General features: G+C 42.0%; 1 protein-coding gene across 4 annotated transcripts in view; it reads left to right on the top strand.

Annotated features, from left to right (window-relative positions):
* NAV3 (neuron navigator 3) overlaps positions 1 to 12,223 on the top strand; it is an 813,571-nt gene that overhangs the window by 92,006 nt on the left and 709,342 nt on the right. The window lies entirely within an intron of this gene.

Genomic DNA, 12,223 nt, shown 5'->3' with positions numbered 1-12,223 from the left:
TTTGAACCATGAAGGGTGGTAGACTATTCAAGCAAAATTCGATCTTCTCCATGGCACGTGGGCCTCTAGGATTTAGCCCTGCCTCCTCTGGCAATTGGCCATCGTTACCTAACATTCCAGCCGTGTTGAGCTCTTTGTAGATCCGGGTCCTACAGGTGTCATGCTCCTTCCACTTTTGACTGATGCTAACAGATAGTTTATGTACAGTGAGATTTCCACGTTGAGCTTTTTTTTTTAAAACCCCTCTTAAGATACAGAAATTACTCTCTGAAAATTGTGTCTTCATAGTTGTTCGGTCTTGCCAGCCAAAGAGTCCTAGAATTCCAGAACTTGGATGTAGGGGATGTTTGTCGTTCAGCTCCAATAATGCCACTTAGACATTCATTCCTTGGCTTATTTTTGAAGCACGTGTAGTACTGAAGGGACAAGGATGACAGGGAAGAGTTGCCCTTAAGGAGCTCACTGCTGGTGAGAGACTGACAAGCATTGTCAACGTGGCACTTTCATAGCTGACCTTGATGGATGAAGAGAGGGCCATGGGAAAAGCAGAAGTGGGAGTGACCGTTCTGCCTGCTGGCTGGGCCCCGGGGAAGAATGCCCAGAGAGGAGAGGCTGGAAGTGAGTCACGAAAGATGAGTGGGAACCTGCCAGATGGACACACTGAGGAGGATGTTCCAGGATGTGACTCTGCAAGTATACAAAGACATCAGGGAAGTTGAAAAGTTAGGGAACAATCAGTCCCCATGAGTAAAACTGTGTGTAAGGGACAGGCACCTCGTGATGAAGCTGGAGGAGTAGGTGGCCCTGGGAGCTTGTAAATTCTAGATTAAGGAGTTAGCGCTGATACTTCTGCAAGTATCAGTAATCACTGAGGAACGTTACGCAGGGAAGCCGTATGTATAATTCCCTTTGAAAGCAGATAGCAGGATTATAACATCTCAGTGTAAAATTGTTCAATGCAGAAGCAGTGCCACATGTCAGCTAAGAGCTGAGTCTCTGCAACACGATGACCCTTCTAGCCTGTGTGAAAGTGGACACATGGTGGGACTTCTCCATGTCTCAGTTTCTTCATCTACAAAGTGGGAATGATGACAGCAACTGTTGCAGAACTGATGTGAGAATTAGGTGGGCTGTTGTTGCTAAAGAACCTAACCATTATAACAAGCATACAATAAGTGTATATTTGTTGTGCATTTTGATTTTTACAAAGAGCAGCGATGAGGCATCCAGCAAGAGCTTGGCAGCGTGGCAACTGCAAGGGTCCTTAACAGTGAATTGCAATGTGTATTATTTTAATAAGTTCATCATAAAGGCCAGAAGCCTATGCTGAATTTTAAATATGTCTTGAAATCTGAGATTATTTGGTTTACCTGCCCGAGGAAGGATCCTTAGAAAAGGAGATGTGGTAGGAAACAAAAAATGAATCGTAGTGTGCCAAACAGTATATGGGGCTTTGATGGGGATGGGTACACATCTGGCTGAGGTTATTGAAGTCCCATGCCACAGTCAGCATGATTGTGTCCTTTTATCAGCAAAGGTAGAGTCATCACTTGAAGCAATCACAGAAAATGGAGGTGTGAGACTGAAGGAGCTTTCATGACTCAGTTGGTCTAGAGCAATGTTGCTGAAGGCTGGGGTACCAGAATGGTGTAAGGGTTTGGCATGGCTTTTCCTGGCCTTTTAAGGCCAACTAATTATCAGTGAAATGTGGATGACCACAAAAACGTGTGTTTAAATATTTACTTGAAAATCCCTCACATACCACACTTAGATATTACTGTTCAGCTGACAGTAACTGCTTAAATGTAATAAAATCTTTTTCAGAAAGAAATGAGACACGGATAAATGCTTCAACTGGTAAATATGTATGCAGTATTGGTGAGGGGAGTACAGAGCATTTCACAAACAAAAGCATTTTAACAACATGAGGACTCTTGTATACAAAGACATACTACATTTATCATTGGTCTTTCTTTTAGTAAAAAAAATCAAGTAACATTTTTATAAGATGGAAACATAGACTGACACGCCATAGTATATCTACGGTTTTATTAATTGATAATTATCTTTTCTTTGCTATTTTGAGGAGTGTTTTGAATTATCTCCCTACTACTGTAGCAAGATTTTAAGGTAATAACCATGATAATTTTTTTGATGGAGGAGTGTTTTTTATTTCGTTGACTTTTCAATGATTATTGAGACATTCAGTTCATCAGATTAATCTAAACATCAGGACTTTTAAATGTTTGTAGCTTCTCATAAAATCTGTCAAATGTAATACAAAGATGAAGTCAGACCTTGGTCCTTTTTTGCTGAGCAGTTACTGAAGACTGAATGCTGAATAATTGTTACTTTCCCCGTCATGTGAATCTTGAGTCCTGAAGGAAGGCACAGTCTGGGGAAGTTCTTAATGATGAGTTGGTGCCATTAATGAAAAAGAAGTGGGTGGTAAATTATAGATCCAAGCCCTTGAAAATTAACCTCTAGCACATGCTACTTGTTTCATTTTTTTTGCTTAGAGTTAGAGTTTAATTTTTTGGATGAAACCATTTATTGCCCTTGAAAAGACAGTTAAAATAGCGACATGCTTCTTTTGTGGTGCTTATCCCCCGAAAGCAATTTACCAGCGGCTATGTTGTGGTGGTTTTTCCTCATTTGCATTCTGAATCCCCTATTAGGGCTGTTAGGAGCTTGTATGGATTTATTTGTAGAGGAGGACACACTGAATTGGACCTCAGGATTCAATGAATTCCATGAATCAGAAGGACGACCTTGTAGACAGAGAAAAGATTTCATTGTATGTCTTCCCTGCTTTCAGTGTAAGAGAATTTGTGCCGTGTACTTCGTGTTCAGCCTTGTGTGTGTGTGTGTTACATTGAAAGAATAGATTGAAATTCAGCAACCAGGCAGTAGACGATAAATTGACTGAGTTCTGATTGTGAGGCTCATAGCTCTGCATTTTATTTTTCTCCTGTCGTGCTCAGCAAATAAATAATCCTGTTTACATTTCAGCCTCCAAACACGCTTATGTCTTTGGGCAGGATGGGCATACCGTGTGGCCGAATGGTTTTATGGTGAGAATCCTAGTTTGATGGGTTTTTATTTCTCAGGTGTGTAGCCAAGTAGTGTAGAGTCTGCTTTTACACAGGTATTAAAGGTTTGCAGGGCTGAGAGAGGATAAAATAGAGGGGGATGAAAGAACTGAATTGCCAGGGTCTGTTCCTAGTGGAAACACAGTTCACAGCTGTATGCTTGAGGGGGAGGCTTTGGAAGCTGCAAAATGATGAAACCAAGTGGGAAAGTTCTAACAGTTTACTGCTAATCGGTTGGCTTTATGTATAAGGAGGTGCATTTCTGTGCTATTCCAGCCAACTGCCTTTTTTTGGGGGGGGGAGTTATATTTATTTGACTTTTAAACCAAATTCATTTGCTGGCTATTCAATGTGGTTTTGTTCTGCATGAGGGCCTGATTGATTTGACCAAGGGCTGAGTTTCTATGATAGCTAGCTGTGACAATGAGGGGGTAGATTAAAATAGCCCCTGGCCAGGGTCTGACCATCTCTGAGAGGTAATAGAACAGTCCCTCAGGCCTGGGGACAAAAAGCGCTCAAATTCTATTTCCTCCTCTAGTTAAAAACAAGTTTAAAAATGGTGGCATTTAAAGTACATGAGCTATAATAAGTCAACATTCTTTCTATAAATAGGTTTATAGAACATCTCTAGGAAGACTATAGACATATTTTTTACTGTTCCTCTGGCAATCTAATGCTAATAGGAAATACCTATTCGGTGTTTGTTACAGTTTCATTTACATAGTTCCTTTTTTTTTTTTTTTTTGAAATAGCTTATGATGGTTTCAAGTTCAGAAGGGACATGTATTTGCCCCAGTTTACAGGTAACTAAACTGAAGCTTGGAGTACAGCAGTTTTATTGAATTCAGGACAATGATTAGGGGTGGAGTGGAATTAGAGCCCAGCTTTCACTAATGTCTAGACTTTTGGTTTGACATCTATGATTCAGAAAGGCATGTGGTTGGGAAGGCAGTGGGGCAGGGATTCTATTAGTGATTACTTACTGGGCAGTCTCAGCCATGATAGGACTTTAATTATACCTCTGTAACATTGAGGGAAGCCGTCCACTTTTTAAAATCAACAATGACAGTTGGAGGGGGAAAAACACAATCTGCCTGTTTATTAGGGAGGTATGAACAGAAGGAACTAGTATATGCTTCTACAAAGCACTTCTTCTCTGCTTGTGTTGGGGGTCAGTGTGTCTCACCTCCGATGCAGGCTTCTGCAAAGTCAGTAATGATGGTGAATTACAGTTACACGATGCAGTCCCTTCCTTCTGTACATCATAAATGGATCGAGTATGATAATTTTTGTTTCCACTCTCACTGTAAATGATCGTTGTGGATAATTTGCGCGTTTTTCTCAGGAGTGTCCCATTTAAATTATCATCATGCTTTTTCATGCTGGAAAAGGACTAATAAAACCTGCCTCTAGAGTGAGTTAAATGCATTATTATAGGTGTTGAAATTGTTTAAATAGGAATGTTTATCCCCTCCTTGAGTGAAGATATATTATCCCCAATACAAATTGTCAATCGAAGAGTTTGAATGTGTCCTTCAATCAGCTCAAGATCACTTTGTATAGCCAGGGTTCAATCAAACACCACTTTTAATCAGGTAATTACATAAAGCAGATCAGGTTTCCCTGCCAAACAAATGACTGGGGAGGAATGATTCTGTAAGTGTACAGCCCTGAATGGTTTTTTTATTTTTCCCTGCCCAACAAAATAGTCCTTTGAGGAAACCATGCTGACAAGGTTAAAGTTGTGTAGGCCTCAGATTTTAAAATGGTTGCTCATTACTTTAGGAGGAATCTGGGGCCATTTGATTGTGTTTAGGAAAGAAAATTCATTTGGCATTTCCTTCCCCCTCCATCCCTGCCATTGAATTCCTTAATCTCTATGTTGCCCTTTCTGCATTAATTTTTTTTTTTCTCTCCCAGTCTAGTAGGTGGCCTGAGGCTCAGAAGGCCAAGACTACAACCTGCCTTTTTGGTGACACCGCAGTTTGTCATCGGGACAATTTCCTTGTCTGTAGAAAAGAGTGTGCCGCCTTCCTACGGTCCTTTAAAGTCTTATGCTTGGATGTGTAGACTTGTATCCGTCTAGATATTTCTAAAAGCCTTCAGTTTACACAATTCTGCAAAGTTTGTAGGGTACAGATTCACTTCATGGAGGCCCAGTGAGGCTAGAGATTTGCACAAGCAGGTGAGTGTTGCAGTGGGGACAGGAGTGCAGGTCTGTTTCCTTCCAGATCTCTGCATTTAAACTAGGACATTCAAAAGTAATGCAGTTGCCAAGGTGAAATCATCTATTCATCTTCCTACTTACAGTGCAGCCTCGGTTACAGTAAGAAGGCATATCTCAGTTAGGTATCTGGTAGACCGAGCACATGCAATAAATATTTCTGAAGGCTGCAAGAATTGAGAGGATAAGATTGTTCCGATCCTGGGACTATTGTGAGCTATGTGATAGCTCTTCTCCTTGCTGTTCTAGTGCTTGTTGCCTACTTCTAGTATTTAGTTTTTCTTCTGTCACCAGTAAGGTTTTAGTTAAAAGAGTAGAGGTTGACAAGATTTTTCTCCTATAAACAACTTAGCGTAACGGTTGGAACCTGGGAACATATAATATTGGTAGCATGTGTACTGATAAGGGGCTTGTCATAATCCTTGGTATTTTTTCTCTCCGAATTGGCATTTTCTAGGCAGATCTTTGGATGTGGAGGCAGCATGGCTCTGCTGAGGTGACGTGGCTGGGTCAGCATTTGTAGGGCAATGCAGAATCTCGTCTTGAGTGAGTTTCAGAAGTCTCTCTTTGCCCTAGCTGGCGAGAAGTCCTGGTTGGAGGTTAAGGGTCCAGTTGGGACTGGGTCCTCAGGACTGGGAAAAAGGCAACACCTTTTTCAGGGAGGCACAAAAATAAGACTATTAACAGGTCACGTTCTGAAAAGCAATGACAGTGGCTATCGTGGGAGTCAGGGGTGTCGGCTGTAAAGGGGTGTCATGGAGCACCTGCAGTAATGTTTATCAGCTCTCAGATGGGAGAGGATGGTGAATCCACGCCCTGAGGTTCATGGGGCTGGCTTATTGAAAAAAGTAGAAAATTGTTCTGAAACCTCACAGTTCTTATAAAAATAAATGCACATTTTGCATTCAACTTCATAATCTTTGTGTTATTTACATGACTTAAAAAGAAGTAAAATGAAAAAATCTAGAAATAAGGGCCTTGTTGATACTGGGAATTCTTGTATCCTCTGGTACACGTCTCTGGGTCATTTCCAGACCATTTTCCACCTCAATTTAAGTCCGAACTACTGAAAAAAAAAGTCTAGCAGTCTAACATAACTTTTCAAAAGGATCATACAAAAAGGTTCTGTTGTGTTCAGTTAATATCCAAGACAAAGAGTGTGTGGAACAAAGTAAGGAAAAATATCCAGTGACTATTGAAATTTTTTCCACACGTGTTATTAGATTATAATGAGATTCTTTTCCCCTCTCAGTGAAACACAAACAAAAAGCAAATAAAAAGTGTTCTTCCTGATAAGAGGACAGTGCTGAGTAGTAAGAATAATGCTACAAGATGTGATCTGGTGCCGGCTGAACCACATGGGACTGCGGGACCTTGGGAAGATCTGTAACTTCTCTGGGCTTGAGTGACTGTATAATTCACTGTCACTTTCTGGAGGTGCCATCCAAAATGACAGTGGGTCATCAGACATAAACCCGACTGTCTGGGGCTAACTGTTACCCTCTCTTCAGTTCTCCATGTTTACTGGGGAAATGAGAAGGTTGGACTAGATTCAGTGTTTTTGAGCACTTTTTTCTTCAAGATGCCCAAAGTGTAAAACAGCAGTTGAGTTTGCAGCACAGACGGGGGCAGGATTCCAGTTCCCCACCTTCCTTGCACACACACTCACCCCACCCAAAGATCCCTGGAGCACAGTTTGCAAACACTGACATTCTGTGAATGTATTGCAACCATCATTTGCCCTCAGCTGGAATCTCATGCCACATCTTTGTCCAGGAGGCATCAGGGCAAATGCAAATCCTCGCAGCAGCAGCAGCAGCAGAAGATAATCTCACCTAGGGTGTTCTTTGGGGCTTCATCTGTTTGTGCCTCTCCTTTTTTTTAACTCCTATTTTGTCTTTCCATATGGAGTAGGAGCTTGGGTTAATTGTATTTCTTCTAACCTTTTTCCTGTTTCTTGTTGGAAAGACCAGAACCTGCAGAAGATAAATACAGAGGTGGAAATGCAGTCTTTAGAAACAAATATGAAACCAGAAATTGTTGTTCCCTGACCCTGCACCATCATCAGGAACACTCCAGTGCCGAGACCCTTGTCATACCCGGGGGAAAGTAAGGCTGTTTGCAGGGAGGTGTATGAAGGCACGTAAGACAGTAACAGCCCCGATGTGCTTATGAATTTCCCAAATGTGAGTCAGCAGTTGATTCTATCATTTGTCCTCTGTCCTCATGTTTCTCTGCTGCACTCTTTTCTGTTTCCAGTCTCTTCACTGCAGATGCTCCGTCCATCTTCCCGCACGTGATCTGGCGGTGTTATTCCCGAGATCGCCCTCATCAGTGTGTCTGGGTCGTCCTCTCAAAGCCTCCTCTCCTGTAGGTCTGCAACACCCAGCAGCAGGAAGCCAAGCTCCTTGCAGGGGAGATAGAATGAAGTCAACATAGCCCTCCAGGTATTGGCAGATACGCTGCCAAGAGGGATGGTGACACTTCATATACACTGGACGTTAAATGGATCAGGAGAGAGGAGACACCATCTTCCATTGATCCTCCCTATTTGGTGTTTTCCCTTGTTATTGACCGGGGCGGCAGGCCCTTGAATTGTCGTGTCTCAGCCCTTCTCAGTGATCATCTGGAGGCTCCTCGTTGGAGAGGCCGTCAGGTTTGTAGGCTCTTAGACCCGACCCGAGGCAGGTAGACATGCTGTTACTGCTTTTTTTTTTTTTGAAGCACCATGAGTTTTTTTTTTTTCCCCCTCCTGCTTTGAGTTACAAGACTGCCTTGGGCTAATGATAGTCCTGTCTGGGTTTGCTCATCTTCGAAATTCAGCTGCTTCTTGGTTGATGGTTCCCTCCCTTCCAAGTTCATTGAGTTACGTGGACTATTTCAGGTACAGTTATCTGAGATGAATGAATGGTTAGGGGGTGACGCATAACTAGAACTGTTTGATTCGGGGTGGGAGGCATGCAGGTTGCTGCAGGTAACAGACACGAGCTGCAGTGGAATACTAGATGACTGTGGTTGCTCTGAGAGGCACGGAGGCCCCTAGTCACTGGCATCTGTCATAATTCAACAGCCATCGTTTATTCAGAGCCAGTTGTGCCATGTATTGGGCACACATTCCCCATTTAATATGTTGATAAGGTAGTGTGTTAGCATCCTGTTGCTGCTGTTAACAACTAAACACCATTGTAGTAGCTTAAAACAATTTGTTACAGTTATAAATGAAAAAAGATATTTCTTAAAGTTCAAAAATCCTAAAATCTAGGTGTCAGTAGGGCTGGGTTCCTTTTGGATATTCTAGAGGAGAATCTATTCTCTTGCTTTTTCCAGTTTCTAAAGGCCGCCACACTCCTTGGCTTATGCCCCCCCTCGTCCGTTTCCAAAGCCAGCAGCAAGCACACCATCTCCACCTCTCTCTCTGACCTCTGCATCTGTCCTCATCTCTTTCTCCAACTGTGGCTCTCCCATCTCCCCCTCCCTTATAAAGACCCTTGTGATTTATGTCAGATCCACCTGGATGAGCCTTGATAATCTTCCCATCTCAAGCTCCCTTGCATAATCACATCTATAAAGTCCCTTTTGACATGTCGGGTAATATATCCACAGGTTCCAGGGATTAGGATGTGGCCATCTATAGGGGATCATGGTGCTGCCTCCAAAGGTGGTCATAGCTCCCACTGCCAGAATGATGGCAAGAGCCAACGTGTGTTAAGTTCCTACTGTGTTCAGGTTGAGTCTTCACAACCACTGTAAGGGTAGGTAGTGTTACCCTTATTTTACATTGAAGGCACTGAGGCTTGAAGAGTTAAATAACTTTGTCTAAATTCATGCAGCTAGTTGGCCGCAGACAAAGGATTACAGTCCAGGCTGTTTGTGCTCACACTTCTAACCACTAGGCAATTCCACAGTTATTACCTCTTTAGGACAGATGGGCTTAGGTGAAAACAGGGTGCTTAAAACAAAGAGGGTGCTTTCTCCGGGTCACCTGGTTAGTCACAGGGTCTGTGTTTAGACTGAATCTCTGACTCCAAGCCTCAGCCTGAGACATTCTGCATGTGCTGATGATATTGGACCCCTGTTCCTCCCGAGAGTTTTGCTTTCTGCTATGGTTATTATGACCTTTGGTTGGTTGGTTGGTTTTTGTTTTCCTTTCTGGATGGTACTTACTTATCAGTGAAGTCAGGTGGAGAAGGTTGTCACTAAGGTTGTGATGTCGCAGGGTTAAGCATTATTGGGTGGAAGCCTGTGGCCAGAGACAGCTGAGCTTGCCGGGGTTGTGGCTGCTACTCTGTGCAGGTGAGGCTTGTTCATGGAGCGGCTTATTGTAGGTGGAAGTGCCTACCACTGCCTTGTTTGGAGCAGACACCCTGACTCCCGTTGAATTTTAAACACAGTCCCTGTGATGGGAGGCTCATGTTTTATGGAACCAGTTACAATTTAGTTACCATAACAACTTGGTAATGTTCGTTCTGTCTTGGCTTTCTGCCTCAGAGTGTGATGTACAGCAGTCATTCTGGCCAACTGAAATGGACTCTCACCTTATTCTTGTCAGGCCTGTGGATAAATGGCTCTGTTTTATGACACACATTTCAGAGTCATCACTTTTTTTTTTTTTTTTTTTTTTAATGCTGCTGACCTTCCCTTAAGCTGCTGGTTGGCTAAAGAGAAGCTGTTGTAGTAACGCTGTGATGGTGCTGCCTTCCTGTTCCTGAGCTGTTTTATCATAAAATTATGTGTCTCTATGTGTGTGGAGGAGAGGGGTGGTGAGGAGAGAAATGGGTAGATGGTCAAATCCATATTCTTGGAGCGGAGTGCCATAGTATCTCAGTGTATTTATGTTATTCGCTCCCCCTATCAAAAGAGCTTGAAATAATGTTAAATTCAGTCTCATTCCTTATGCAGTGAATTTGACATACTCTGAAAAAGGTGTGGGCAATACAATCGAAGAGAGTATTCCTTTCCTACATTTAAGCATTTTCTACGTACTGACTATTAATGTCCAGGGTTTCCTTGATGATAAGTAACCTGTAATGGAATTTAATTTTTGCATATGGGGAAAGAGATGGGCTGGTGGGAATTTAAAGGAAAACAGACTTCAAGACCTTATTTTCTATTCTAGACCAATGCCCAGCAAATCAGGTGAGATCGGAGAGTGTGCTTCCCTTTTGGGGTGGTTAATAGGTATTCCTTGGTGACGGGAGGGTGAGTCAGGGTCATGATGTATCATCTATTTCTCTCTGGGAGATACAGAATCTATAGTCACATTCCAAGACTCTGCAAAGTCTGGTGGCAGAGAGACTTATTAACTGTTTGACTCAGCCATGGGGGCCATGGGAGTCTCCTTTCCAGCAGAGCATCTCTGACCATCTTCTCATAGAACAGTGTTTGGGAAATGGTGAGCAATAGTGATGAAGAGTAAACGGAAGTCAGGATTTCACTTTCTGGTCCTCAGTGTCTCTGTAGTGATTCAGCTACAGGATGGATTCAGTACTTCTTCACTGTGAGCTGATACGTTTCCTATGCTCCCTCCCTAGATGTCAAAATGGTATTTCTGTGTACCACCAGGATTCTGTCTATGCATTGATTTGGGGCAATTTGTACAACATTCTATTTAGCTGCTTTTTCTATGTAGCTACTTTTCCTCAGAGTCTATACGTTTATTGCTATGGAAGGTTATGGAATCTCCTTTGGAGAGTTCCAAGGAAAAGCAGTGATCATCATTTTGATGGAATGGGCTAAGGTTCAGTCTACTAGGAAACAAGTAATACATACACAAAACCCTGCGTTTTTATCCTAATTATTTCATGAAAAAATATGGAAGTTCAGTGCTTCATAATTGTAAGCTCTCGATATACATTGGGGAGAATCTTAGAATAACTTAATTGTACCTCTCTTCCTCTAATGGTGAAAAGCCTCATGTCTAAAGAAATGAGTTACCCAGTGAGAAAACCGGCTCTAGAATCTGCATCTCCCTAGTCCCTAAGAGTGCATTTCCTGTTTTGTTATTGGTCATCTTAAGAAGTTGGGTTTATGACACACATGTCAAAGTCAAAAATACTTAGGAAAGGGATAGGAACCCCTCTTGATGGCAACCCTCCTTTAAGAGGCAAGGTGGAAAGATCCGTGTCCTCACTGCTGTTGGCTCTCCAGTGCGTTGACTGTTTAAGATACTGAGGGATAGACTTTTTAAGATGATTCCCTGCGTACATGCCTATTCAAGACACTATCCAGTGTTATGTTATTTTCTTCCAATCCTAAAGAGCTAGAAGAAAGCATATTTGAGTGACTTGGAGCACAGGAACCAAGTTGTTGACTACTGTGGACCTGGTAGACATTCTCAGATCCTTTCCTGGCTCAGCTGGTTTGCTGGATATTTATTTGACCACACTCTGTTGAATGCTAGTGGTCACTGTCTTGTCTGCGATTTAGCAGAGTCAGTAACTTTTTTTTTTTTTTAGTTTTTTTTATTGAGTTATAGTCATTTTACAATGTTGTGTCAAATTCCAGTGTAGAGCACGATTTTCCCGTTAGACATGAACATACATACATTCATTGTCACATTTTTTTCACTGTGAGCTAACACAAGATCTTGTATATATTTCCCTGTCCTATACAGTGTAATCTTGTTTATCTATTCTACATATGCCTGTCAGTATCTACAAATTTTTAAATTCAGAAGAGCCTTTGTGTCCTGTGTTTACCCATGTTTAACATTATCCACATGCCATGCCGTGATTTTGAGGCAACTGTTAATCTCTGTCTGATGAAGCTTACCCAAATCTCATTTGTTAGAATTTCATGAATTTCCTTGCTTTCTTTAATTTTTTTCTCCTGCAACAGCATTGTCAAAATTTTTGAGATAATTGATTTTTGCATTTGCATTCTGGTTAGAAAAATGGATTCATCCAGC

This window comes from Camelus bactrianus, chromosome 12, assembly GCF_048773025.1.
Source record: "Camelus bactrianus isolate YW-2024 breed Bactrian camel chromosome 12, ASM4877302v1, whole genome shotgun sequence".
Lineage (NCBI taxonomy): Eukaryota > Metazoa > Chordata > Mammalia > Artiodactyla > Camelidae > Camelus > Camelus bactrianus.
This window is presented reverse-complemented; position numbering and strand designations above follow the sequence as displayed.